The sequence below is a fragment of the Rhipicephalus microplus genome, chromosome 1 (genome assembly GCF_043290135.1).
Source record: "Rhipicephalus microplus isolate Deutch F79 chromosome 1, USDA_Rmic, whole genome shotgun sequence".
Classification (NCBI taxonomy): domain Eukaryota; kingdom Metazoa; phylum Arthropoda; class Arachnida; order Ixodida; family Ixodidae; genus Rhipicephalus; species Rhipicephalus microplus.
In genome coordinates this window covers 176,164,284-176,190,601 of record NC_134700.1, presented here as the reverse complement: position 1 = coordinate 176,190,601, position 26,318 = coordinate 176,164,284, and positions in this window count along the sequence as shown.

Genomic DNA, 26,318 nt, shown 5'->3' with positions numbered 1-26,318 from the left:
TCTGAGAAAAGCGAAATATCTACAGCACTGACCTAACCTGGCGTCAACGCGAGACACTATGAAGGCGCTTCTTTGGGTTTTTTTTGAGAAGCTAGACTAAAGGCCACGCTGTGAGAATACTGGGAGTGCGCTCCCGCATCGTGTTCAGACAGTGCTATAGGCTAGACTTTGCAGTTTAATTAGTCTAATTGGACTATTTTTTTTCTTGAGCTTTTCGTACCCCCTTTTTCTCCTTCCTTATTATAGGTTAACCAAGCAGGCATTCCTTCTGGTAATGGTCGAAATTTCCGGAGCCATCCACTACGGCGTCTCTCATAATCCTATGGTGGTTTTGGGACGTTAAACCCCACATAACAATCAATACTTCTGGCTTATCTTCATGCATCTCCCCCATCTTTTTTTTCTCAGTCTGCAGAATTATGTGGTCATGATTCTCCAATTGTGAAGTACGTTTACCGCAAGCTGCTAAACAGGAAACATTTTGTGCGGCGAGCTTTTGTCTAGCGCAACATAAGCTCAAATCACCCGCACTAATCACCACACAATATTAGCAGGCCGTTGGTCGTCGGGGAAGTTGTTTGTCGATGAAATGCGTCGACTCTTATATATGAAAGATCCAAGCTTCCAACTTTGCCTTTCGTGAAAGCTTTAGTTCTAAAACAAACAGGGCTACTCGCGTTGAACGCGCAATGGTATCACAAAAATAGAAGAACAGCGGGAAGGTTCCGAGACCCCTGGCTTGGACTGCGTCAAACTGAGGTTGCACATTTCTAAAGACTGGGCTTGCAAAGTAGCTCACCAGAGTGAAGTAAGGACACCTGAAACGCCCACTAACAAATTAAAAGGCATAAAAGCAGTTATGCGCGAAACTTATATCCGGTGGCCCTGTCATAAAGCGATACCAATAAACCTGGCACGCGAGGCATTCTACGTAAGAAACTACAATTCATGCATTTCATGTCTTTTTTGCGCAAGTTAATAAAGGGTTGCCTTAAGCACGTCCTGCATCTATTGTCTAAATGCCGAGCTTCAACCATCAGGCATGTTTCTCAATATCATGCCGGCATAAAACTGTACATTCATCGAATTTCGGCGGCTATTTAACTCTCCACAATGTAAATGTATATGGGATGATGGGCCGCTAAGTAATTTCTTATGTTCTATTATTCTCTGGCTTACACAGCAGGCCTGTGTGTGTTGTGTGAAAGCTACTGTAGCTAACAGAAACAGCACCACACCTGTTGGGTATCCAGTAAATTTGTTGGTGTGTCCTACGAAATTAACTTTAGTGCACTGTTTGTCGGTTGCCCGCTCATTTTTTCTCTGCATGACGGCGCATATATCTTACCTAGCTAGTTGGGAGCCTTAGAGAGAACGATAATGGCATATGAAATACATCCCACTTTTTTAAAGCTTGCAAAGATACGCAATGAATGTAATGCCTCATGTTCTCGTTTGCACGCTGAGCAATTTAACAAGATAAGTACCAATTAACCAGCTCATCTTTCTGCTATTGTGGCTAACGTGTCACGGCTCGGTTAGATACAGAAAGTTACAGCTACAGAAAGAAGCCTGCGTTCCGATATATAGTGAGAGTATCTGTTGTACACCTATGTACGTCTGGTCCACTCGTCAGTCCCTTTCTTGTCTTAGTCCATCTGTCTATTCGCGCCAAAGTTTTATCTTGGATTTGTGTTATAAGAGGCTGCATACACAAAAACGTCGAATGCGCACACGAAGCTGATAGTTGAGACAAACAATAAATTATTTGCATAACTTGGTCAAGAGAACTTGACACGCTCTTGAAGGTGGGACTTGGATGCGGATGTTGAACTGAGTGTACGCATGATGGCTCGTTATCGCTCTACAGAATGCGATCGAGAAAGTGCACAGGAAAGGATGAATAATCATCCCAAACATTACAGATTGATTGCAGACATGCACTCTGTGCACTGCGTTTGCTGCCTAAGCGCTAACTATATTACTAGCTTCAGCTTGCAGCAGATGCTTGGCTCTTGACTGTGTTATCCCGAAAACGTTAGATTCAGCTAGCTAGAGAAGTAACACACAGCAACATATAAAAGCGACTTTTCACTTTCTGGTTGTTGTTTTTTTGTAACTACGAAAAGCGGGAACACTGTGCGTTCATGCGTTTATTCAACGTTTTAGAAGACATTTTCTTCGAGCATAGTTTAAGCAATTTGTCCTGAGAATAACTATGTGACGCTTTTCATTCGTTTAACGCATGCTTCGTCGAATCTTGATAGCTGCCACCTTCAAGAAACAGATTCTTAGTAACAGAATAGCGACATGCCCTACAAATGTTCTGCTTAGTGTCAGTAGAAGCGTTTCAAAGCACATAAAAAATTAAGGCAGCTTAGCGTAAGTGTTGCCACGCATGAAGGAACTGCGAAGCGGGGCCACCTTCCTTGTTTCTCTTTCTTTCTCTCTTTCTTCCTTTCTTTCTTTCAGTATTTCTCTTTCTTTCCTTCTTTCTTTCTTTCTTTCTTTCTTTTTCTTTGTTTCCGTACAGACTTTATGTCTGTTTATTTCTATTTTGCTTTCACTATATATATGCAACTTATTCCATCATCGCATTTTTTTATTTTTTTATTTTTCTCTTTAGTTTCCTTTCATGCCCTCTCTAATTTTGGCTTTCTGTTACTTTCGATATATTTTAAGGGTCTGTTTCTTTTTGTCTTTTTCTCCCTCTGTATGTTCCTTTTTCTGTCTTCTTAGCTTTTGTCTCTTCTTTTTTTTTCCTTTCTTCCTATTTCTCGTTCTCTTCACACTTCTTTTTTCTCTCACCCTCTCTCTTTCTCCCACTCTCTGTGCTCGGCCTCCCAGAGCGGACAAATCCTCAGAGCGTATGATGGGGGGCTAGTTGGTGAGATCATTCAAATATATTGTTACTGCTCAAAAAACAGGACAAAAGAACGAAGTGGATAGGACGATCGTAGGTCCTGTCCGATCTGCTACAGGTCAGTCCAGTTCCTGCGATCACCCTGTTCACTTCGTTCTCGTGTCTAAATTTTTGGACAAATCCACACGCGTGTTGTGTGGGTGAAGTAGAACATGAAGAAGACGAAGAGAGTGCGTACCGGTTCATGACGACGATAGTTTTCCATCGGCTCTGCACGGCTTAAGGAGAACCTTTCGCGCAGCCAGGTTAAAGCATACCATGGCGGAATAATCGGCGCAGTGGTAAAGCTTGCAACAGGCACACGCATTCAGGTAGTGAAGAAGAAGACGAAGAAAAGATCGTAGTGACCTCTTCGAGTTAGAGCGCACCGGCATAGTTTTTCTGTGGCACGCATTGCAGCCGGAGCTGGAAGTTCCGCTTCCAATAAATGGATTTGGGCTTTTTTTTTCGGCAAGACCCTTGACGCGTTTTCCTGGGCTTCTTTTCTGCCTTTTTCCTGCAAAAATAATTTTGGGAGCGTGAAGCTTCGCTTTTAGAAGTTGAACGCGATAACGATATCCTGTATCAAGTCCGTACTTCAAACACTTAGTGCACAACCTTTAGGGCACCAAACCTTTTCGAACTTGCTATGCACCCACTACATGGACTTGAAGGAATAGCCTCGCTGTGGTGGTCTAGTGGCTAAGGTACTCAGCTGCTGGCCCGAAGTTCGGGGGATTGAATCTCGGCGGTGGCGGCTGCATTTTCGACGGAGGCGAGAATGGTGTATGCCCGTGTGGTCAGTTTTGGGTGCACGTTAAAGGACCCCTGGTGGTCGAAATTTCCGGAGCCATACACGACAGCGTCTCTCATAATGATATGGTGGTTTTGGGACGTCAAACCCCAGATAATAATCATCAATCAGCAAGGGACTAGGCGCAGTATACGTGTGTGCCTTTTGTAGTGGGTGACCGGCTTTGAACCATGTAGGTAATATGACAATCACGTTTTGTTTGTCTCAAATCACATCTGATAGCCTGCATCCTTGCTCAGATATACTCCTTTTTCGAGTATTGGCTTTTCATTCAATATATATATATATATATATATATATATATATATATAGTCGAAAAAAGGAAGACGACAAACGTACGAAACGCAGTTTTTACTAACGTTTCGGCAGGTGGGCCTGCCTTCGTCGGAGTAAATGATGAGAGGCCGCGCAGGGCCTATTTGGGCGGCTGGCTCCAGTATCACGAGCATGCGTAATTTTTCGATTTTCATGCTAAGTTGCAGATCAAGAATACAAGTGAATCGATAGATGTGATTGTATGAAATACACGTGACATTTCACAATAGTCATATGGCATATCTTACATACATGGTAAATTGTGTGCATCGAAGCAGGTTTATAAGACAGCACTAAAAAATAAAAAATAAAATAAAATTGGATGAATAGAAACACGCGCTGCGCAGATTCATACAGGGTACCAAAGGACACATAATTCTTGCATGAGAACACAAATCTCTAAGGATAATCTATGAAATGAGCAAAATAAGAAGTGAATAAACAGAAAATTGAAAAGGCAAAGTTGATAAAAAATATATATAATAACTCAATACAAGAACGTTCAAAGGTATGCATGACATAGAAAGGAGACAATGTGTACGCAATAATACGAAAATAGCTGAACAAGCACGGCAGACATCCACCAGTCATTGTTAAGTGTATTAACGAACTAAGGCAACATGCTAGTAAGTGTTCCCGGGCTTTCGTTCATTCCGTTTGAGAGAGTTTGGAATTTATGAATAAGGAATGACTCTCTAATTTCGCGATCATGGTGTGTCTTGAAACCAGATTCAATTATTGTGGCTTGGATGTTACTGAAGGAATGACCTGTGTCGGTGACATGTCTTGAAATTGGTAAGTGAGGAAGGGCATGTACATGAGCTCTATGATTGTTGAATCGGTACCTAAAAGCAGTTTCAGTCTGACCGAGATACTGTAGATGACAAATTGAGCACTCCAGCAGATAAATGGCGTTCTGTGTGTCACAATCGAAATTGCCTCTGATATTTATTTTGAAATCAGTCGCTGTGCTGGTGACACAGGTTGTCGTAGTCATGTGAGCGCACACTTTGCAGCGAGGTTTTTTACAAGGATGGCAACCAACCAGTTGAGTGTTGTCATCACATTTGGTTTTAGACGAAGTTAACAAATCGCGTAGATTTTTGCCTCGTCTGTATACAACTCGTGGTGGTTGTGGAAAGGCTCTTGTAAGGCGTTCACTCTGCTGAAGGATGTTGTGGTGTTTTCGGAGAATACTTGTGACATTAGGCGCCGATGCATTGTGTGTTAAAACTAGGTTTACTTCTGAATGACTATTAAGATTTTTCTTGGTTTTGCAGAGCGCTGTGCGTTCTAATGCGTCGGCCCGCCTCACCGCATCATCGATTAACATAGCTGGATATTTCTGTTTAAGTAGAGCACTGCGTAGTTCTGTACAGTTGGCGTTAAAGTCGGACTGTTCGGAGCAAATTCGCTTAAAGCGTAACGCCTGGCTATATGGTATGCTCAATTTGCAATCCCTCTTGTGGCTACTTTCAAAATGTAAGTACCGGTGCCTGTCAGTGGGCTTGCGGTACAGTTTTGTGGTCAATTGCGTGCCATGGATACATACTGTAACATCGAGGAAGTCAATGGTGCTTGGTGAGTATGAGTGTGAAAAGGATATGGAGGGATGAACATTGTTAAAAGCGGAAATAAAAGACAAAAGTGTCGCTTCTCCGTGTGGCCAAATTATGAAAATGTCGTCAATGAATCTCTTGTAGTAAAAGGGCTTCAACGAACGACTCGACAGGAAGTTGTTCTCGAGGATTCCCATGAAAATATTTGCGTAATTGGGCCCTATTTTTGTACCCATAGACGTACCGCTGACTTGGACATAATGCACTCCATTAAACTCAAAGTTATTGTATTGTAAAATCATTTGCAACAGTATAGCCAAAGTGGAGCTATCAATTGGCTTATCAAGAGTGGAGTGATCATAAGCCTCAGTCACGGCGCGTATCCCATCCAGGTGAGGTATGTTCGTGTAAAGAGATGCAACATCAAGAGTAACAAGAAGAGCGTTGATAGGTACAGTAAGGTTGTTGATGTCTGACAGAAAGTGGGTCGTATCACGTAAAAATGACTGGAACGTGGGAGGTATCTGGCTGATCAGGCTATCAACGTAACGCGATAAGCTTTCTGTTACGGTGCCTATGCCGGAAACAATTGGGCGACCAGGGTTATTTTGTTTATGAATTTTTGGTAACAGGTAGAATCTACCCGCGACTGGATCAAGAGGAATCAGGGAAGTTGCCTTATCACTTATTTTTTTATCCTTTATCAGTGCTTTGATTGTGCTACCTAACGTTTCTTTATATTGCGCAGTCGGATCAGCATCGAGTCGTTTGTAAAACGAACTGTTATTTAACTGGTTGTCAGCTTCAGCGATATATTTAATTGTGTCCATAACCACGACGGCGCCACCCTTGTCCGCAGGTTTGATTGTGATATCAATCCGTTCACATAGATCTGCCATAGCTTTCAGTTCTAGATTCGATAGGTTTTTCCGAAAAGAACGTCGCTTGAACAGATCTATGTGAACGGATTGATATCACAATCAAACCTGCGGACAAGGGTGGCGCCGTCGTGGTTATGGACACAATTAAATATATCGCTGAAGCTGACAACCAGTTAAATAACAGTTTGTTTTACAAACGACTCGATGCTGATCCGACTGCGCAATATAAAGAAACGTTAGGTAGCACAATCAAAGCACTGATAAAGGATAAAAAAATAAGTGATAAGGCAACTTCCCTGATTCCTCTTGATCCAGTCGCGGGTAGATTCTACCTGTTACCAAAAATTCATAAACAAAATAACCCTGGTCGCCCAATTGTTTCCGGCATAGGCACCGTAACAGAAAGCTTATCGCGTTACGTTGATAGCCTGATCAGCCAGATACCTCCCACGTTCCAGTCATTTTTACGTGATACGACCCACTTTCTGTCAGACATCAACAACCTTACTGTACCTATCAACGCTCTTCTTGTTACTCTTGATGTTGCATCTCTTTACACGAACATACCTCACCTGGATGGGATACGCGCCGTGACTGAGGCTTATGATCACTCCACTCTTGATAAGCCAATTGATAGCTCCACTTTGGCTATACTGTTGCAAATGATTTTACAATACAATAACTTTGAGTTTAATGGAGTGCATTATGTCCAAGTCAGCGGTACGTCTATGGGTACAAAAATAGGGCCCAATTACGCAAATATTTTCATGGGAATCCTCGAGAACAACTTCCTGTCGAGTCGTTCGTTGAAGCCCTTTTACTACAAGAGATTCATTGACGACATTTTCATAATTTGGCCACACGGAGAAGCGACACTTTTGTCTTTTATTTCCGCTTTTAACAATGTTCATCCCTCCATATCCTTTTCACACTCATACTCACCAAGCACCATTGACTTCCTCGATGTTACAGTATGTATCCATGGCACGCAATTGACCACAAAACTGTACCGCAAGCCCACTGACAGGCACCGGTACTTACATTTTGAAAGTAGCCACAAGAGGGATTGCAAATTGAGCATACCATATAGCCAGGCGTTACGCTTTAAGCGAATTTGCTCCGAACAGTCCGACTTTAACGCCAACTGTACAGAACTACGCAGTGCTCTACTTAAACAGAAATATCCAGCTATGTTAATCGATGATGCGGTGAGGCGGGCCGACGCATTAGAACGCACAGCGCTCTGCAAAACCAAGAAAAATCTTAATAGTCATTCAGAAGTAAACCTAGTTTTAACACACAATGCATCGGCGCCTAATGTCACAAGTATTCTCCGAAAACACCACAACATCCTTCAGCAGAGTGAACGCCTTACAAGAGCCTTTCCACAACCACCACGAGTTGTATACAGACGAGGCAAAAATCTACGCGATTTGTTAACTTCGTCTAAAACCAAATGTGATGACAACACTCAACTGGTTGGTTGCCATCCTTGTAAAAAACCTCGCTGCAAAGTGTGCGCTCACATGACTACGACAACCTGTGTCACCAGCACAGCGACTGATTTCAAAATAAATATCAGAGGCAATTTCGATTGTGACACACAGAACGCCATTTATCTGCTGGAGTGCTCAATTTGTCATCTACAGTATCTCGGTCAGACTGAAACTGCTTTTAGGTACCGATTCAACAATCATAGAGCTCATGTACATGCCCTTCCTCACTTACCAATTTCAAGACATGTCACCGACACAGGTCATTCCTTCAGTAACATCCAAGCCACAATAATTGAATCTGGTTTCAAGACACACCATGATCGCGAAATTAGAGAGTCATTCCTTATTCATAAATTCCAAACTCTCTCAAACGGAATGAACGAAAGCCCGGGAACACTTACTAGCATGTTGCCTTAGTTCGTTAATACACTTAACAATGACTGGTGGATGTCTGCCGTGCTTGTTCAGCTATTTTCGTATTATTGCGTACACATTGTCTCCTTTCTATGTCATGCATACCTTTGAACGTTCTTGTATTGAGTTATTATATATATTTTTTATCAACTTTGCCTTTTCAATTTTCTGTTTATTCACTTCTTATTTTGCTCATTTCATAGATTATCCTTAGAGATTTGTGTTCTCATGCAAGAATTATGTGTCCTTTGGTACCCTGTATGAATCTGCGCAGCGCGTGTTTCTATTCATCCAATTTTATTTTATTTTTTATTTTTTAGTGCTGTCTTATAAACCTGCTTCGATGCACACAATTTACCATGTATGTAAGATATGCCATATGACTATTGTGAAATGTCACGTGTATTTCATACAATCACATCTATCGATTCACTTGTATTCTTGATCTGCAACTTAGCATGAAAATCGAAAAATTACGCATGCTCGTGATACTGGAGCCAGCCGCCCAAATAGGCCCTGCGCGGCCTCTCATCATTTACTCCGACGAAGGCAGGCCCACCTGCCGAAACGTTAGTAAAAACTGCGTTTCGTACGTTTGTCGTCTTCCTTTTTTCGACTGCATTTCCTACCGGAACCATTGGATTTATCTCTCGCCTATATATATATATATATATATATATATATATATATTTATATATATATATATATAGTTAGTCAGAGATAAGAGTTAATAGAGAGTACCTTAGTAACCTGCGCTTCGCCGATGACATTGCATTGCTGAGTAACTCAGTAACCCCGATCCGAGACGACCCTTCTCTGCCGTATGTGGCTTGGGGTGTCTTTCACGAACGCTTTTGCCTGCCGCATCGGAATGAGAGACAGCGCTACATGCGACCATTGCGACAATGACGAAACAATTGAACATATTTTATGTCAGTGCCCCCAGTACAGCTCTCAGCGACAGTCCCTCTCAGCAGTATTTGCTCGCCTCGACGACCAGCCATTTTCTGAGCAGTCAATCTTGGAATGTCGGAAAGATCGAGCTTCACGCCAGAAAGCAACGAAGGCGCTGATGAAGTTTCTGCGAGCGACCCGCCTCGTTGAACGATTGTGACACTACTGTGTGCGAGTGTGTGTATGTGTGTTTGTGCTTCTCTTCCTCCCTTTCCCCTTACCCTTTCCCCAGTGCAGGGTAGCAAACCGGATATGTTTTCTGGTTAACCTCCCTGCCTTTCCGCATTAAATTTTCTCTCTCTCTCAGGGGACGAATTGCAACTCATGATTACAGGTTAGACGAGAGGAGAGCAGAAAGGTGGCTCTTAAAATGAATCTGCAGAAAACAAAAGTAATGTACAACAACCTCGGAAAAGAGCAGCACTTCGAGATAGGTAATAGTGCACTTCAAGTTGTAAAAGACTATGTCTGCTTAGGGCAGGTAATAACCGCGGAGCCGAACCACGAGATTGAAGTACCTAGAAGAATAAGAATGCGGTGGAGCACATTTGGCAAGCACTCTCAGATTATGACAGGTAGATTGCCACTATCCCTCAAGAGGAAGGTATATAACAGCTGTATCTTGCCGGTACTTAGCTACGGAGCAGAAACCTGGAGACTTACAAAGAGGGTTCAGCTTAAATTGAGGACGACGCAGCGAGCAATGGAAAGAAAAATGGTAGGTGTAACCTTAAGAGACAAGAAGAGAGCAGAGTGGATTAGGGAACAAACGGGGGTTAAGGATATCATAGTTGAAATCAAGAAGAGGAAATGGACATGGGCCGAGCATGTAGCGCGTAGACAGGATAACCGCTGGTCGTTAAGGGTAACTAACTGGATTCCAAGAGAAGGCAAGCGGGTAATGGGGAGACAGAAGGTTAGGTGGGCAGATGAGATTAAGAAGTTTGCGGGTATAAATTGGCAGCAGCAAGCACAGGACCGGGTTAACTGGCGGAACATGGGAGAGGCCTTTGTCCTGCAATATCTATCTATCTATCTATCTATCTATCTATCTATCTATCTATCTATCTATCTATCTATCTATCTATCTATCTATCTATCTATCTATCTATCTATCTATCTATCTATCTGTCTGTCTGTCTGTCTGTCTGTCTGTCTGTCTGTCTGTCTGTCTGTCTATCTATCTATCTATCTATCTATCTATCTATCTATCTATCTATCTATCTATCTATCTATCTATCTATATATATATATATATATATATATATATATATATATATATATATATATATATATATATATATATATATATATATATATGTTTATTCCGTCCATAGTTACTTCGTGTTTGTAAAACCATAAGCCTTTAACTTGAAGATCCTGCCGCCCGGTTCTTGGCCCATCCCTCTTTGTGGGTGTGCGCTGGAATAACAAGAGTAATTAATCATCATCATGTTCTGACGTCCACTGACAATGGGCGCTTGTACTACGCGTTATTACTGCAATATTTGATGTTGCGTTGTGAAGCATGTATACAGGATGCATGTGTTTTTGAAGCATGACAGATACTTACAATGGATTTCCAGCAAAGGAAGTTCTCACTGTATTCACAAGAAGCGTGTCGTTTGTAATGATAGGGTGCTGATTGTCGCTGTGTCATTGTACTTATGTTCTATACTAAAAGTGTCATTTTGTGTTTTTTTCTAACATACATTATAATAAATGCAATGAAAGAAAAAGAAAAGCATGGCCATGTGGTAGAACATCCGCTTGCCACGTAAGCGATCCGGGTTCGATTTTCGCTCGGACCCGAAGATTCTGGTTTGGTCGCTCCTCTGACGCTGGATTTTTTAATCAATTATCTTATTTACATCATTCTAGAATATTAGGTCACGCATAAGAGGACGATTTTCGCTCACAACTAAGGACACCGACGCCGACACCAACGCCGGAATTTCTGCGATATAGCTATTTCAGTGTTCATCACGTTCACCAATGCAAGTTTGTCGTTCAGTAATGGCGTGATTGTCGAAGTGTTGAAGTCAAGCATACGCTGTGGTAATAATGAAGTAACGTTAATCATGCACTGACGTAATCAACCTAATGAAGACCGGAGGTAATTAGAAAGTGACTATATTGACTATATGTTTTTGATCTACACAATGTTATGGTAATTTTTAAACGTCCCTTCGTATTTTAGTGCCGTATTTTCTTCAATAAAATGAATATATATTTAAGAATAAAAAACAAATTGTATTTCCGCGTCTTTTAACTTTTTTTTAATCAGTATTGCCTTGTTTACTTGGTAGCATCTGGAAACACTGGCTGCAGCTGCGATATGTGCTATAGGGTGCTAGATGCAATGGAGGCCGTTGATAGTAACGATAGTTTTTGTAAACAACTCGTAGTAAACTTCGAGCCGATGTAGCTTTACGGTTCAAAATTCGTAGACAAGCACACATAGGCAAAAACAAAAAAAAATCAAGCAAAAAAAGAATGCCCCCGGCCAATTACGGCGTGTCTCACGGGCTGAAAAGCATCGGACAAAGCGTGAATACAGGAATAGTACGGACCGCCCAAACTTCGTGCCTCACAGAAATATGAGCGCAAAAAAACAACAACACTTCACCGAGTTTCTTCAAACGGAAGAGTGAATAATCTGCAATAACCTTTGGACCCGTGCCAAGAACACAACTCAACGATATTATTTGTACGTGGTACAAGAGTAGGGCCATCGAAGCGTGCAGACTGTCATCTCACATGAGTTCGCAGTAAACAGAAAGACACTAATATCTGAAAGAATAAAAGGAAACTGTCCAAGAGAAATTTCGTAAACGACCAACAATGTCCTAGTTGGAATTCCTTTCTTGGCCTTCTTCCGATGGTTGTGGCCTAATCTCTCCTTATCAAGCAGTTTCCTCGTGCACTGGTTAACAACGTGCGTCTGTGTTGCCGTATGTATACTGCGTAGGTAAATTTTGAAATTCTGGCTAGAGTTAGCTGGGCTACCATGTATAGCTTGTGCTTTGTAGTCTTTTCAGCCGGCTGTTCAACTTCTATGGGATGCCTATGAACCTCATTATGAAAGTAAGGAAAATTCAAGAACGGCCCAAAATAACAAAAAAAGGTGCCTGTTCTACCTTAGAGCTCTTTTTTTGTGTGTTTCACTTTATCCTACTTTGAGCGTAAACAAAATTTTCATAACTGAATAGGGATACCAATGAAACACGAAAAGACAGCTATGAATCATATCGTTAGGCTCCTATAAAAAGCGCCACTACAAACTAAAACAAAAATGAAGAAAACCTACGGTTTTTGTGAAGTTAGAGGGGTATGTAAACGTAAACTACGTAGGTATTCCAAACCTTTTTCTTTGAAGAATTCCTGTGCCTGAATGCACTCATGAGCGCAAGGGCCGAATCTGGTTACCGGAGCCTGTAGATGACGGGATTTATGCACCAAGTTAGAAACACCAATGGAACGTAAGAGGGATGTTCCTTATTTTATTAATAAGTTTTATAAAATACCTTTATGCCTTTACTATAGTGATAACTAATCTTCTTCCTATGACGTATGTAAGTAAAGTTGCAAAAAACATTGGAAGTAGAAAACAACACAGGAGGGTGTCCAACACATTTGAAGACAGATTGCAACAGATATATATAAAGTATTTACAGGCTCACCACAGTGCAAAAAACAATCTTGGTTCGCGCATTTAGGTCCTGTCTAGAACTACACAAAACTTGCCTCATATCAATTTAGTGATACAGCACTGGCGACTCGTGCAGTCCACGTAGCACATGTCAAAGATGAAAGCAGATCATGTGCTCTACAAAGTGCACCTGAGTGTTTGTTAGTCCTACTCTTCACAACCAATGCATAAAAACATTTTGGACAAACATCTCCTGTACAGTTTGCATTGTGAGAACATGTATACTGACTTGGAAGTGTCTACTATATGTGCCTAATATTTCTGTATATTCTATTAAAACATGAGACCTCATAAACTATCTCTATTTATTTCTCTCTGATGCCACTCGACTTTTAATCACATCTGAAGTAATTTTATCCGGTTGAAAGGTTGATGATTTGGCAATATTAAACAGGGATTCAGTTTACTGCTACCTGCACATTCACGCCCTGTTATTTTCTTGCGAATGACCAAAGATAAGAAAAGTCACAACATATTATCGGAACTCTTTATTGTTCATTTTGGTCAGAAATGCATCAGTGAAGGAAGTATAGTATACAAAACCTTCGGGCTTTGAATTCTGTTTCACAGTCTAGGAGTGAACATGAAGACAAGTCGAAAACTGTCTGAAGGCAAGCACCGAACTAAAGGTGTACGAAAAAAAAAAGAGGCACGAACACTATAATCGACAATTTGCCACTCAAGCACACGGAATTATTGAACAGAAAGTAAATAAAGATGTTTAAATATTTGATGTGGCTGTGGAAAAAAATCATAGAATACTGAAGTATTTAGTTTTTACACATGATATTATTTGAAGTCGAAGCTCTGACTTTCAGTCCCTGTATATCCTCAACGCCGGGAGTGATAATGGAGCTATATAACTTACCGAAAACCTTCTGCGTCGTTCGAGAGCACAGATAGAGCCCGTCCCAAGACGAACCGCAATTGAGAACGCCAGGAAGGAAGACGCTTATCGATAAGGATGAGCGCAGCCGAGTCGACTGGTTTTCCGGTTTGATACACTGTCGATACTTCATTTCGCGCTGTCTATGTTTTTCTGACAACGCCAACAAAGGCACAGTCCCCATCTGCGGTCTTTTTGTCCATTCCTTCGCGTCCCTCTGTCGAGACTGTTTCGAGTGTGGTATACGCTAGGGTGCGCAGATATTCTTTTCGCGTGCAACGCTTTACTACGGTCACGTTCGTATACGACATCAGAGAGCCAGTCATAAATAAACGAAAAGTAAACACACACACTTACACACACACACACACACACACACACACACACACACACACACACACACACACACACACACACACACACACACACACACACACACACACATGCGCGCGCGCGACCAAAAATGATGTATTTATGTGGTGCACAAGTTTCTGCATTATTATAAGCAAACAGATGGCATTTATTTATTTATTTATTTATTATTACTTTCAATACTGCCAACCCCAGTGATAGGGATTTCAGCCGGGTGGTACAAAGCTTACAGCGTCTCCTAAAATAAATGAATTCAGAAAATACAAAGTAATTCATTGAATATAGCCATCTGAAATGTCAAAAGTTCCACTGTGAGGCATAACGTAGACAAGCCCTTGGTAATGCCGAATAAAAAACTTTCATTTAAAGGCCAGCGATAAACTTATTGGTGTAAACTATACCGTTAACACAGGTTCATTGTTTAGCTTGAAAAGTAGTTAACGCATCCTAAAACAAGCAGATCTGTTGCAGGAAATAACATTAGAGAACAAAAATAATAACACTGTCAGTTCATGCTGGAGTTCTTCCAAAGTTAAATATAAGAATACAATGTAGGTACATTGGGCAAATAAACCATACACACCACGTTTAAGTGGGGCCTAATTAGGTTTTACATGGATGACCTTTCATTTGTGAAGCTTTGTTTATTATGACGGACTTTTTCTTTTTAATCTTGTATCATTTGTTTTAATTATCATACTCAAAAACGCGATGCAGTTGGAATAAAATGCTATTCAAACCAAAACAAATAGTTAATGCTTATGATTGTTCGTATATGAATACAGCTCAGAACTGTCATGGAATTGCTGTCACGCCGCGATTACGATAATAGAGTTCGCTGCAATTTAGCTTGGTAGTGCTTGCTCAAGGGCTCTCTTTTTCTTCCCAAATGTTCTTTGACGTTAAAGATGCTATATTTGTTTTACCGAATTCACACACGAAGTAGGAAAAAATCATTCATCAGCAGGACGACACGCGTTCATTTTTTAGCTGCTTTGACAGCCGCAACAGCACGAGCTTACGGTATCTCCTTGATCACACACAAGAAAATGGAACACATGGCCCGGGGAAGTCAGCGTGCCAGTCTCTCCGCAGTCCAAATGAAGAACGTTTACGGGACAGCTGTGAGTACTTAGCTTTGCACGGAAGAAGAGATAAATGTAATAAAAGAACATCAAAACACAGAAAAATTTCTGTGTTGAGCAGCGTGACTAAAGTAACTAACTTTATGGGAATCCTTAGCAGTGCTTGGCAGCCTTTTTTATGCCAACAATGTAAAAACCGTTGCATCAGGACAGGAGAGATATACAACTCTGCAATCCGCGAGCGATACATTCGGTGACCTTCATGGAGTGTAAAGAAAACAGAAAATATTCTGGTGGGTGATCCATGTTGTCTCATACAAATGTAAACAAGGTGTTTTAGAAATTCGTCACAAGTATTCACGCAGGATATGCGGGAAAATATTTAATGCTATCCAGTTATTCTAATCTATATCATCGACAATAACGTACTCTGAATCGGCTTTAGTCATTCAACTCTCTTGAGGAATGCGATTTTGTCGTGGCTGCCTAGCAAAAAGTGCGTGGGTCTAATCCAGGTATTAAAGTGATTAAGTAGCCCCATCCCTCTGTCCTACTCAATAAAGTGCTCGACTGCCAACCCACATGTTGCTGGATGGAATACCAGCGACGGCAGTTGTATTATGGAAGGAAGCGGAAATGCTCAAGTCCTATGTATCTTGATTTAAGTGCACGTTCAATAACCCCAGGTGGCCAAAACTTCTAGAGCCTTCCAATATGGTATCTTTAATAATGATATCATGGTTTTGGGACAATAAACGCCATCGGTTATTACTAATATTAAAGTCATCAAGTAAGTCCTAAAGTTTCATTGCCAAGGTCACGATGCTGTTAGATAGCCACTGTATAGTGTTTGGGTGCACGTTAAAGAACCCCAGGTGGTCTAAATTTCCGAAGCCCCCCACTACAGTGTCTCTCATAATCATATGGTGGTTTTGGGACGTCAAACCCCACAAATCAATCAATCAATCAATCAGCCACTGTATAGTGGAGGGATTTAAGGTTTTCTTGGCCATCTGTAGCTTCTCAACATATGTCTTTAAATATGTGTAAGCAGTTGTTATTGCGTTTTACAATCTATGAAAATGTAGACACTGCGGCAGTGTTAGAAACCACGTCATCGACCACAGGATACGCGTGAGGTAAACGTGGCATGCAGTCTTGGACACAAACAATGGTGTTGTTTTCCAAAGCTTTTGAAAAAAAAAAGACGTCATTCGCGCTATAGTCGTGAGGCTATAAACATTACTGAAAGTTTTGGGAAAGGACGTATTTGTCATTCTAACCACAAAAAAAAAATAATAATTCTACAATTTACTAATATTGAATATTACTTCACTCCTCTGAATCAAGCCTGTTTAATCACTGCAGCACGCAGGACAATGATGGTTGAAAATATTGTTTTTCATATTCTCAGTTGCATATAGGCGTCTTGGCACCTTTTATTCTTTTATAGGAAGAAGAAATAGTGATACAGAAGGAACGGTAAAAAAAAGTGAATGAGTAACAACGCGAGAAATCGCGGATTTGTACATTACTTTATTTGATTCTCCTCCTGAAGTTTCTGCGATCGACCGGCCTCGTCGAACATTTGTCACGTTTTAGTGTGTTTTTGTGTTTTCGCTTCCGTGCCGCTCTTTTTCTCTAATTCCCTTTTTCTTACTTTTCTGTATCCCATTTCCCCTTCGCCAGTGCTGAGTACCAAACCAGACACTTGCTTTCTGGTTAACCTCCCTGCCTTTTTTCATATCATGACTCTCTCTCTTACCAGCTTTCGCCTGTGTACGCTATTCCTTACTCTCTTGAGATTTGCGGTGGCTGAAGCGAATGCGATTCTTATTACTTCTGCATGTGTCGACTGCGCTCTGCCTATGTAAGGTAAAAAAGATGGCGAAAAGACATGTAAATGCTCGGCGGAATACAATTATATAGAACAACACTCGAGAACAGAAACCGCATAACAAGGAAGACGTGCGATGGCAAAGCGTGAAATACAAAAAAGGAAATAACAAATACTGAGGTGGCTTTCAGCTTCGCTGATTAGGTAGAGAGCCACAAGAGACTTCTGTTCCCTCTACATCCGATATTTGTCGTAGAAACGGAGAATTACTTTCAGCGGAGCGCAAGGATAGCTTATTCTGTCCCGTGGCCATCACCCCGGCACACTCTGTGCCTTATCACCTAACTAGAGGATTCTGACGGTGGTGACTTTACACCTGATTGGCTGCGTTTACAGCACCATTTGGGGACAAAAATTTTCTTGCAACTCCACATGTTCTTCTACTATACTTCGAATTTCAGTTTCGGTGTGTTCAGTGTCCGTCTTCCTCATTATTTGTTGGTAAATACATTATTTAGGCTCCAGCTGCCAGCATGCTGATGCACAATGAGGAACTCCAACGCACAGCGTGGTATGCACGCTATTTGATTGGATACATTTTTATTTGGTCCTACAAAACACAGATTAATGGGTTGTGGGCCGCTCCCACGTGGAGACTGAGATGCCGAGCTCCTCAGTCGCCTCAAGGGCTTGGTGGACAGTCCAGAACTGATCTGCCAAGGACGAGCTGCAGATTACCACCTCCCATCTGGCAGAGGTGATATTCCATAAATGAGCAAATTTCGTACACTGCCAGAGCATATGTTCTAACGAAGCTATTTCCCCACAATGTGGGCAAATATTACTTGGGTATAGGTCAGGGTACTTGATGTGCAACATTTTCAAAGTAGGGTACATCCGCGTTTGCAAAAGCCTTAATGTAAGTGATTGGGGCAGAGTTAGATTTTTGTGAGGTGGAGGGAAAATCCTTCTAGACAGGTAGAAATGTTTAATGAGCTCGTTATATGTTGTAAGATTTTCCCGGTTATCCCCTACACCGGTAAAACGTATGCCCGGGGAGGCGTGGTTGGAGAGTTCTCGCTCCGCCTCATGTGCTGCTTCATTGAGATTGGGAGGGGAGTCTGATTTGTCCAAGGTGAGCTGGGAACCAACGCAGAAGATGATGCGTTATGTCCTTGCCATGTAGTATTCTCAGCGTTTCTTCTGAGACCGTCCCCTTTGCGAAGGCCCGTAGTGCTGCCATGGAATCACTGTAGACGACTTCAATGTTATTCATTTTGAGGGCTAAGGCGATGGCCACCTTTACCACAATGATTGGGTTTTTCATCCTGACCGTCATGAGTTGACGACACGGCCAGCCCCATCGACCACCACTGCCACAAAAGCCTTCCCATTGGCGTAGGAAGCCGCGTCAACAAATACGACCCCTCGTTGGTCGTTTGAGACTTGACGAAATATAGTCCTGTCCCTCGCTACTCTTCTTCCGATGTTGTGTTCTGAACGCATGTTTCGCGGTATTGGAGATACCGTGATATTCTCTCTGATGTTGTCGGCGATATCATTTTACTTGCGTCTAATCGCCATTGAGTGTTGGCCCAACTCCTGTAGGATCATTCTTCCGGCCTTGTTGTAGACAACTTGCAAACTGTGCTCTCTCTTGGGTTTCTGCTATTTTTTCGAGCATGTTGTGAATGCCAAGGTCAAGTAGACGCTCGGTGCCGGTGTGTATGGGTAGGCCCAGGACATCAGGAACTTTCCCGAGGAGCACATTCAGTTTCTCGGACTCTACTCTAGACGAGTTGTGCATTGCTGCCTCGTACGTGAAGTGGCTTAAAACAAACGCATGCATCAAGAGGATGAGGTTGTCTTCCTTGATCCCATTTCTTCTGTTGGCCACTCTGCGTATGAGGTGCACCGCACTGTTGGTTTTCCAAGTTAACTTGGCTACAGGTGTGCTGTTTGCGCGGGTAGACTTTATCGGCATGCCCAGGACTTTGATGGAGTCGACCCTCTGGATGGCATCCTCTTGATTTGTATGGAGGTGTTTGTATATTGGGTTTAACGGCTTCCATCCCCTTGGCTTCGTCGGTCCCTGGTGCGTAGTCGGATACAGTAAACGTCCTGACTTGCTCGATGAGCCCTTGAGCGAGGTAGGACGAAGGTACCCTTCTCCGGTGTCGATCGCTTCTTGCAGTGCGCTCTCAATCTGCCCCTCACTTCCCCCTGTGCATCATATGGTAATGTCATCTGCGTAGGTGCTGTGCTTCAATCATTCGATGCTCGATAATTTCTTTGAGAGTCCAATCATGGCAATGTTGAACAGCATTGGTGAAATCACTGTCCCTTGCTTCTAGTTCAATTGCTGCGGTCTCGATATCTGCAATCTTCATCACGGCTTTGAGATCTGTAAGAAAAGACCATACGTAGTCGTGGAAGGCTTTCCCCTGACCAAGCTTGGAGATTGCTTCGAGTATGAATAACTGGTAGTTGTTGTCAAACGCTCTTTCTAGATTTTCCACTGCCACATCTGCCATCTCAGCAGATGTGGTGCGTCAGTTTGTGGTGCTGATACAGTCTGGGTATTCTCGTGTGAGCTTAGAAATGCCAATCTGCAATAAAATGAAGCTAGACCGTTAATATTCAGTTAGATTGTTCTTTATAGAGCTCAATGAATATTATAGAAACTCTACTAATTAAGTTAGGCCTGCATATCCCGCCATGGTGGTCTAGTGGCTAAGGTACTCGGCTGCTGACACGCAGGTCGCGGGATTGAAGCCCAGCTGTGGCGGTTGCATTATCGATGGAGGCGGAAATGTAGGCCCGTGTACTCAGATTTGGGTGCACGTTAAAGAACTCCAGGTGGTCAAAATTTCCGAAGTCCTCCACTACGGCGTCTCTAATAATCATATGGTGGTTTTGGAACGTTAACCCCCACAAATCAATCAATCGATAAATCAAGTTAGGCCTGCAGTTTGAAGGAACACCAAGTTCGACATTGTATCTTCCTACTCAATTGTCGAAAGGTTCCAAAATTACGCTCTCTTGAAAGAATTTTATCTATACTATATGAAATTTTACTTCATGTGTTTGCTTCAAAATGACAATGTTATTTGTTGATCAATGAAAATTACATCCGTTAAGCCACACCAATTTTATTCGCCCGTAAACCTGAAGAGCGAATTAATGGCAAAGCTGTATTTTCTTTTTCGGCTCCATAGAATAGAAACCCTGCCTAATTTGATGGTTTGAATCTGTTCCGCACTCACAAATTTTAAGCAGGGCTGTGATTCTTCAAACTGTTAGATGCTGCATGCCGTCAAGTGATTTAAAAAGTAAAGGCTATGCTTCATGGCTTTTGGTATGCATTGTGCCCCGCTAATTTTGCAGCACCGCGTATGACTGAGCATGCCGACTCGTGCTCTTTCTTCCTCCTGTCATCGAGCATAGTGACCTAAACGCACTCAAGCCTACTGTAAATCAGTAAATGTTTTTACGTTTATCACCCTGTTTCATCTGTTTAGTGACACTATTCGTTTGAGAAAGTAGTTTAATAGAAGCTTCATGAAAGCATACCCCACCGTTTTTCTGAACCCTATGACGTTTTGGATTGTATGGATGTTTTGTGCGGCGAAGATTCTTAAGGTGTTGACTTGGCTGCCGTCATAGTTGTCTGTCGTAGACGCTCCTAGTACTTGAAGTTCTGACTAGATGGCAAAGCTGTGGCACTCGGTCCACTCCTATGCGTCAGAGACGAACAGATAGATGGACGGATGGACGGATAGACATACAGACGGAGGATGAACGGATGAACAGACACACAGACAGACAGATGCATGATGGACGGGCAGATGGACGGACGGACGGAAGTTTATCGTCACGTTGCATTATTTCAGGGACAGTACACGCTTTAGAAAGCAGTATAATAGAAGAAGTGGCTTCTTAAAAGCATACCGCACCGGTTTGCTGAACCTTATCACATTTTAAAATGCATGGATGTTTTTTTAGGGGCGAAGCTCCTTAAGGTGCAGACTTCTCTGCCGTTGTAGTCGTGTGTCGTAACCACCCCAAGTGCTCGAAGTGCTCACTAGACAGCGAAGGTGCTACGGCGCTCGCTCCACTCCGATGTGTCGGAGACGGGTGGACTTGACAGACAGACAGACAGACAGACAGACAGACAGACAGACAGACAGACAGATGGACGGATGGACAAACGTACGTACGGACGTACGTACGAACGGACGGATAAATAGACGGATGGATGGATGGATGGACGGACAGACGGACGGATGGACGGACAGATAGACAAATGATTGGACGGAAAGACAGACAGACAGACAGACGGATGGACGGATGGACGGACGTACGTACGGACGTACGTACGAACGGATGGATGGACGGACGGATGGATGGACGGACGGATGGACGGACAGACGGACGGACGGACAGATAGACGAATGATTGGACGGAAAGACAGACAGACTGACAGACAGACAGACAAATGAACGTAAGAACTGACGGACACAGACGGACGGCCGTCTTTGATGATGAACTGGGCGAAATTCACAAAAAATCGCGATTTTACCGATGAACCTCCGGAGCTTCGCGCACTCATCTTCATTCACTCTGTGGACATGCTGTGATTTTCATGTATGCGTGTGCGGTTCAAGAATTTTGAAAGCGAAGTTCGTATGCATATCACTTGAAATCAATTAGCCTTAACCCTACGAGATCGAAAGCATAATAACTGCACTTGTCGCTGTCTCAATCAACTTTTTGTACGAATACAGCTGCAGAAACTTCAGTTTCGAACGGGTTGCGGAATTATCCAGTTGTATCTTCAGTGCTGCACTGTGCTATCAACGTAGTAGATGACATCTATTGCCGTCAAGCGTGTACGAGAGGAGGAAGTTATAACGGTATCAGATTACCTACTTGTACCTCTAGAATATGACGCATTATCGCAACGAGCAAGCAAAGAATGGTTTATTTGGGTACGGGTTGCACTTCAAAGCAAATAGTTTTCTATTCACTATGGTTTCTTAGTGTGGTCCATAGATTGTTACATTTTTTTTTCGTATTGCGTGTTCACTGTATAGACACGAGGATTTCACAGTGCACAACAATAACAGTTGAAACGCCACCACTTTTACTGCAAAATTTGAAGCTTGGTGCCCTATACGCCAGCATATTCATTTTTGGTTTTATTAAAAAACACCCCTTTTCCCACGTACAAATGTCAGACATGCATATCTGTGAAAAATAGAAATTTAAAGTGACAGCGTCACAAATATTGGCCCTTTGCGACGTCTGAATTATCAAAATCGATGTTTTTGATGCCGTGTTAAACTAACAACATCATACAAAGCTTGCACGAGAAAAGAAAGGCCGGTAGGGGAAGATATAAAAGCTAGCAATGAAAGATTCGTAAAGGGGGGTTGTGTTCTGGAGCCGATGTTTTGACAGTCGAATTTGTCTTCTTCGTGATCGCAACTGCAGTTGCAACCTGAATCCACCTGTTGAAACGCCGGCTATAGAACACAACCCTCCTTTACGAATATTTCATTGCACGGCAAAAGTTAGTTTTACCATCACGCAGGTGCACAACGTAACGTGGAAATGGCCTTTATGTTCAATAAGTACTGGCTTTTATTGATATAGGCTGGGCGTAATGAACATTTCCACTAGTAGCACTTACTTCCTTCTGTATAATTATTCAATAAATAACTTTCATGAGAATAAGCTAGTCAACAGGTTGTGCGTCTGGTTGACTTCATTCGTGTTAGTTCATTCGTGTGTGTTCCTTCATTCGTGTTATTTCTGATTCCTTTATTTTCCGGTTTTTTTTATCGGAACCAGATTTTTCACATAATATACTTATTTACGTTACGTCCTGACCGGAAGATCGCGAGGTTGAATCTCGGCCGCGGGTTGTGCCGCATTTTCGGGGGAGGTTAAAGTGCTTGAGTTCCGTGTGTTGAGACATAGGTGTGCCGTCAAAATTCAGGGTGGTCGAAATTTTTGAGTTGTTCACTATGGCGTTTCTCATAATCATGTCACGGTTTTGCAATTTCAAGCTCCAACAATTATTAGATTACTAATTTACGTTGCCTGTGATTGTGTTGTCAAAACTTGTGTGTACAAAAAAATGTTTTGATGCTGACAAAAGAAATCACCGTTTCAAAACTTATGAAATTGCGCTTTACTTCACGTAATTGAAAGGCAGTTGGAAAAAGAAAGTCAGAAAGGAAGCATTGGCGCTGCTTTACGAGCGGATTATTTTTTCAATGCTCTAATTCCGACGGTTCTTAGTTTATTGGAAAAGAAACGTGTAATTTCTTCTCCCATTACATTAATCGGAATGTGCGTCTGGGAAAAAAAAGAAAAAAATAACTACGTACAGAGTGGCACCGTTAACTAAAAGATATTGGTGAGAGCACAATGAAAAGACACCAAACACGGAATGAAACGGCCAAACAATTCACTTGTAGAGAATGGGCCAGCGAGAAATGTGAGCGTAAAAAATAGTACTGAAATTTCCGCACTCCATGCAGTACGAAATTGGCGAAAAATTGTGCGCACTATTCTTCTTCCAAGGAACTTTAAATCGGACTTTGTCATGGTCCATTGAAAGAGCACTTGCCACAAGAGCGCCGGTGCGCTAACCCATAAGATTGTGGACAACACTGAAAGAACACGATGGCTTTTTTGTTGGTTGCCTGTCGTCAACACAATTGCTCCCGCCAAAATGAGTGTCGATTTCTGTGCTTGTATATGGAATTGTTTTTCCGAAGTGCGCAGGATAAGAGGCTTCACACGATACTCTCGAAAGCAATTGCTTTTAGGGTTCGGGGCACTGTCATAAATGGGTGTGCTGATTGGGTAACTTCTCGTATAGAGAGGGCGAAAGAACATAACAGAAACTGCGAAGAGTAAAAAAAAAAAGATGATCTTCGACATTGTTAGTGTAGTGTGGTTGAGATTGAGCTCCATAAATTGGGAATGGATGTTGAAGTCTTTAACGCCTATTTTGCTCTCTTTAAAGATTTCCTCACTTATTCCACCACTTTCGTTTTACCGAAGTGCGCTATTTAGCATAAAAAATTGGATACAAAACACAGAAAACTACGAAAGTGAGAAAACCAAGAAACTGTTGCCCATAGCCTAAAAAAACCTTGCTGATGATTTTAGAAGAATGTTTCCAGAAGCGGCAAAGACACGCTAAAATAGATGCGAAAACAACCATAAGCCTGCAGGGGACAGAAGAAGGTGTTCCTAGCATTCGAGTAGAGCTGGTTATATGCGATAAAGCACTGCTGTATATTAACATTTACATGGCCCACAATGCCAGTTTTTCAACTTTTATAACTGTAGTGACATGCACTTATTTAGGATCCCATAGGCCACGGGCGGTATATCATTCAAGCAGTAACGAGGTGCGTGTAGGTATTCATTACACCATGCATTATACTTCGCCATAGAATCTGTCATTTGCAACATAGAAAATTACTTGTATGCATGATGAACACACTACAATCAAAACTCCCTATTATACTGGATAGCGAGCTTTCGAATATATTCCTCAGGCTAATATTGAGGACCTTTTCCGGAGTAGCACCTAGCGGTATTTCGTTTAACTCGTCAACCCTCAGATAGGGTTCTAGCAAAGTAGATATCATAATTTTACAGTTTGGAAAATAAATAAAGGTCAAACAGGTAAGATTCATGGTAAGGTACACGCTCACAGTGAACAGGCGTAAGAGTGCGTAATAAAATCTGTCCTACATTTAAGAGAATTACTATACTGGAGAATAATTACTACAGATAAATATATAAAGAAGCGCGTACGCATGAAATCGAATTCAGGCGCTTCCTGCTGCAGTTTTGGAGCTAAAATGTTTAGGGATGATTGTGAAACGATTTCGTTAGTAATACTATTCTATTAGGTAAATGTCCTATAGAATAAAACCAACATATAAATGGGTTGGCACGGCTGGAGAGAGGGTCTAATGTGAAGGCGTGTGGCATATCCTGCAGAGAAGTGAAGTATACGTCATACATCTAGCTTAAAACACTCTTTAAATAATTGAAACAAAAGTCCTAATGTCGAAACATTATTTCTTTGCTTAGGTGTTGGAAGGTTGGCTCTTGCTCAAAAACATTTCATTGAGGCAACGGCCAAAAACCGTTATAGGAGAATGTAATCGCATTATTTGGAATTTTTGCACTTTGTCAATATGTTTTCTAGTATGAGGTACCGAGATGCATAACAAAAAGTAGGTTGAACGATATTCTTAAACTTAGCAAATAAAATGGCGGAAGTAGATAGCTTGAGAGCGTTTCTGAGATAAAATAGTTCGTAATTGCAGGAGCTTGTGGCAAGGTTTATATGTCTCGCCCAGCGAAGGCAATGCTATTTGTTATGTTGTACTCATTACATATATATATATATATATATATAAGCAGGCGCGATTTGCGAAAACGAGTAAGCTGAGAAAGTTACGTTTGTGAGAGATTTTCATAAAGGTCTTCTAAAATTGACCAACATGTGCCATATATTGCATCAATGAATGAACTTTTCGATAGAATCATTTAAATGAATACAATCTATGTGGTTTGCTACTTGCGAGCGTAAAATGAAGTCATGTGTAGTCTATTTCTTTGTTTGGATACTTCCTACCGTTTTATTTAGTTTATTTCTTTCCTTTCTTGCTTTTCATTTATTTCTTGGTCTATATTTATATCCCACTGTCTGTGTTTTTTCTCTTTCTTTCCCATTGTACGTTCTGTCGCGCTTCCTATTTATCGTATCTTATTCCGAAAAACTTGGTTTCATGTGGCAGAATACACCGAGAAGATGACAAAGGGATGACACGCCGAATGGATGACGATTGTTGCTTGTCTACGGCGGGCATTACACCTCTGCTGTAAACCTGAAAAGGAATGTATGCGAAGGCTCGTATTCAAAGAACAAGTAGACTAGAACTTACTGTTGGCTATCCTATCTACTTACCTTCAGTGTTATCACCTTTACGGGGACTCAATTTTGACACGTCTACTCATATCTACTCAGATGTATTCCAAAGCAGTATCG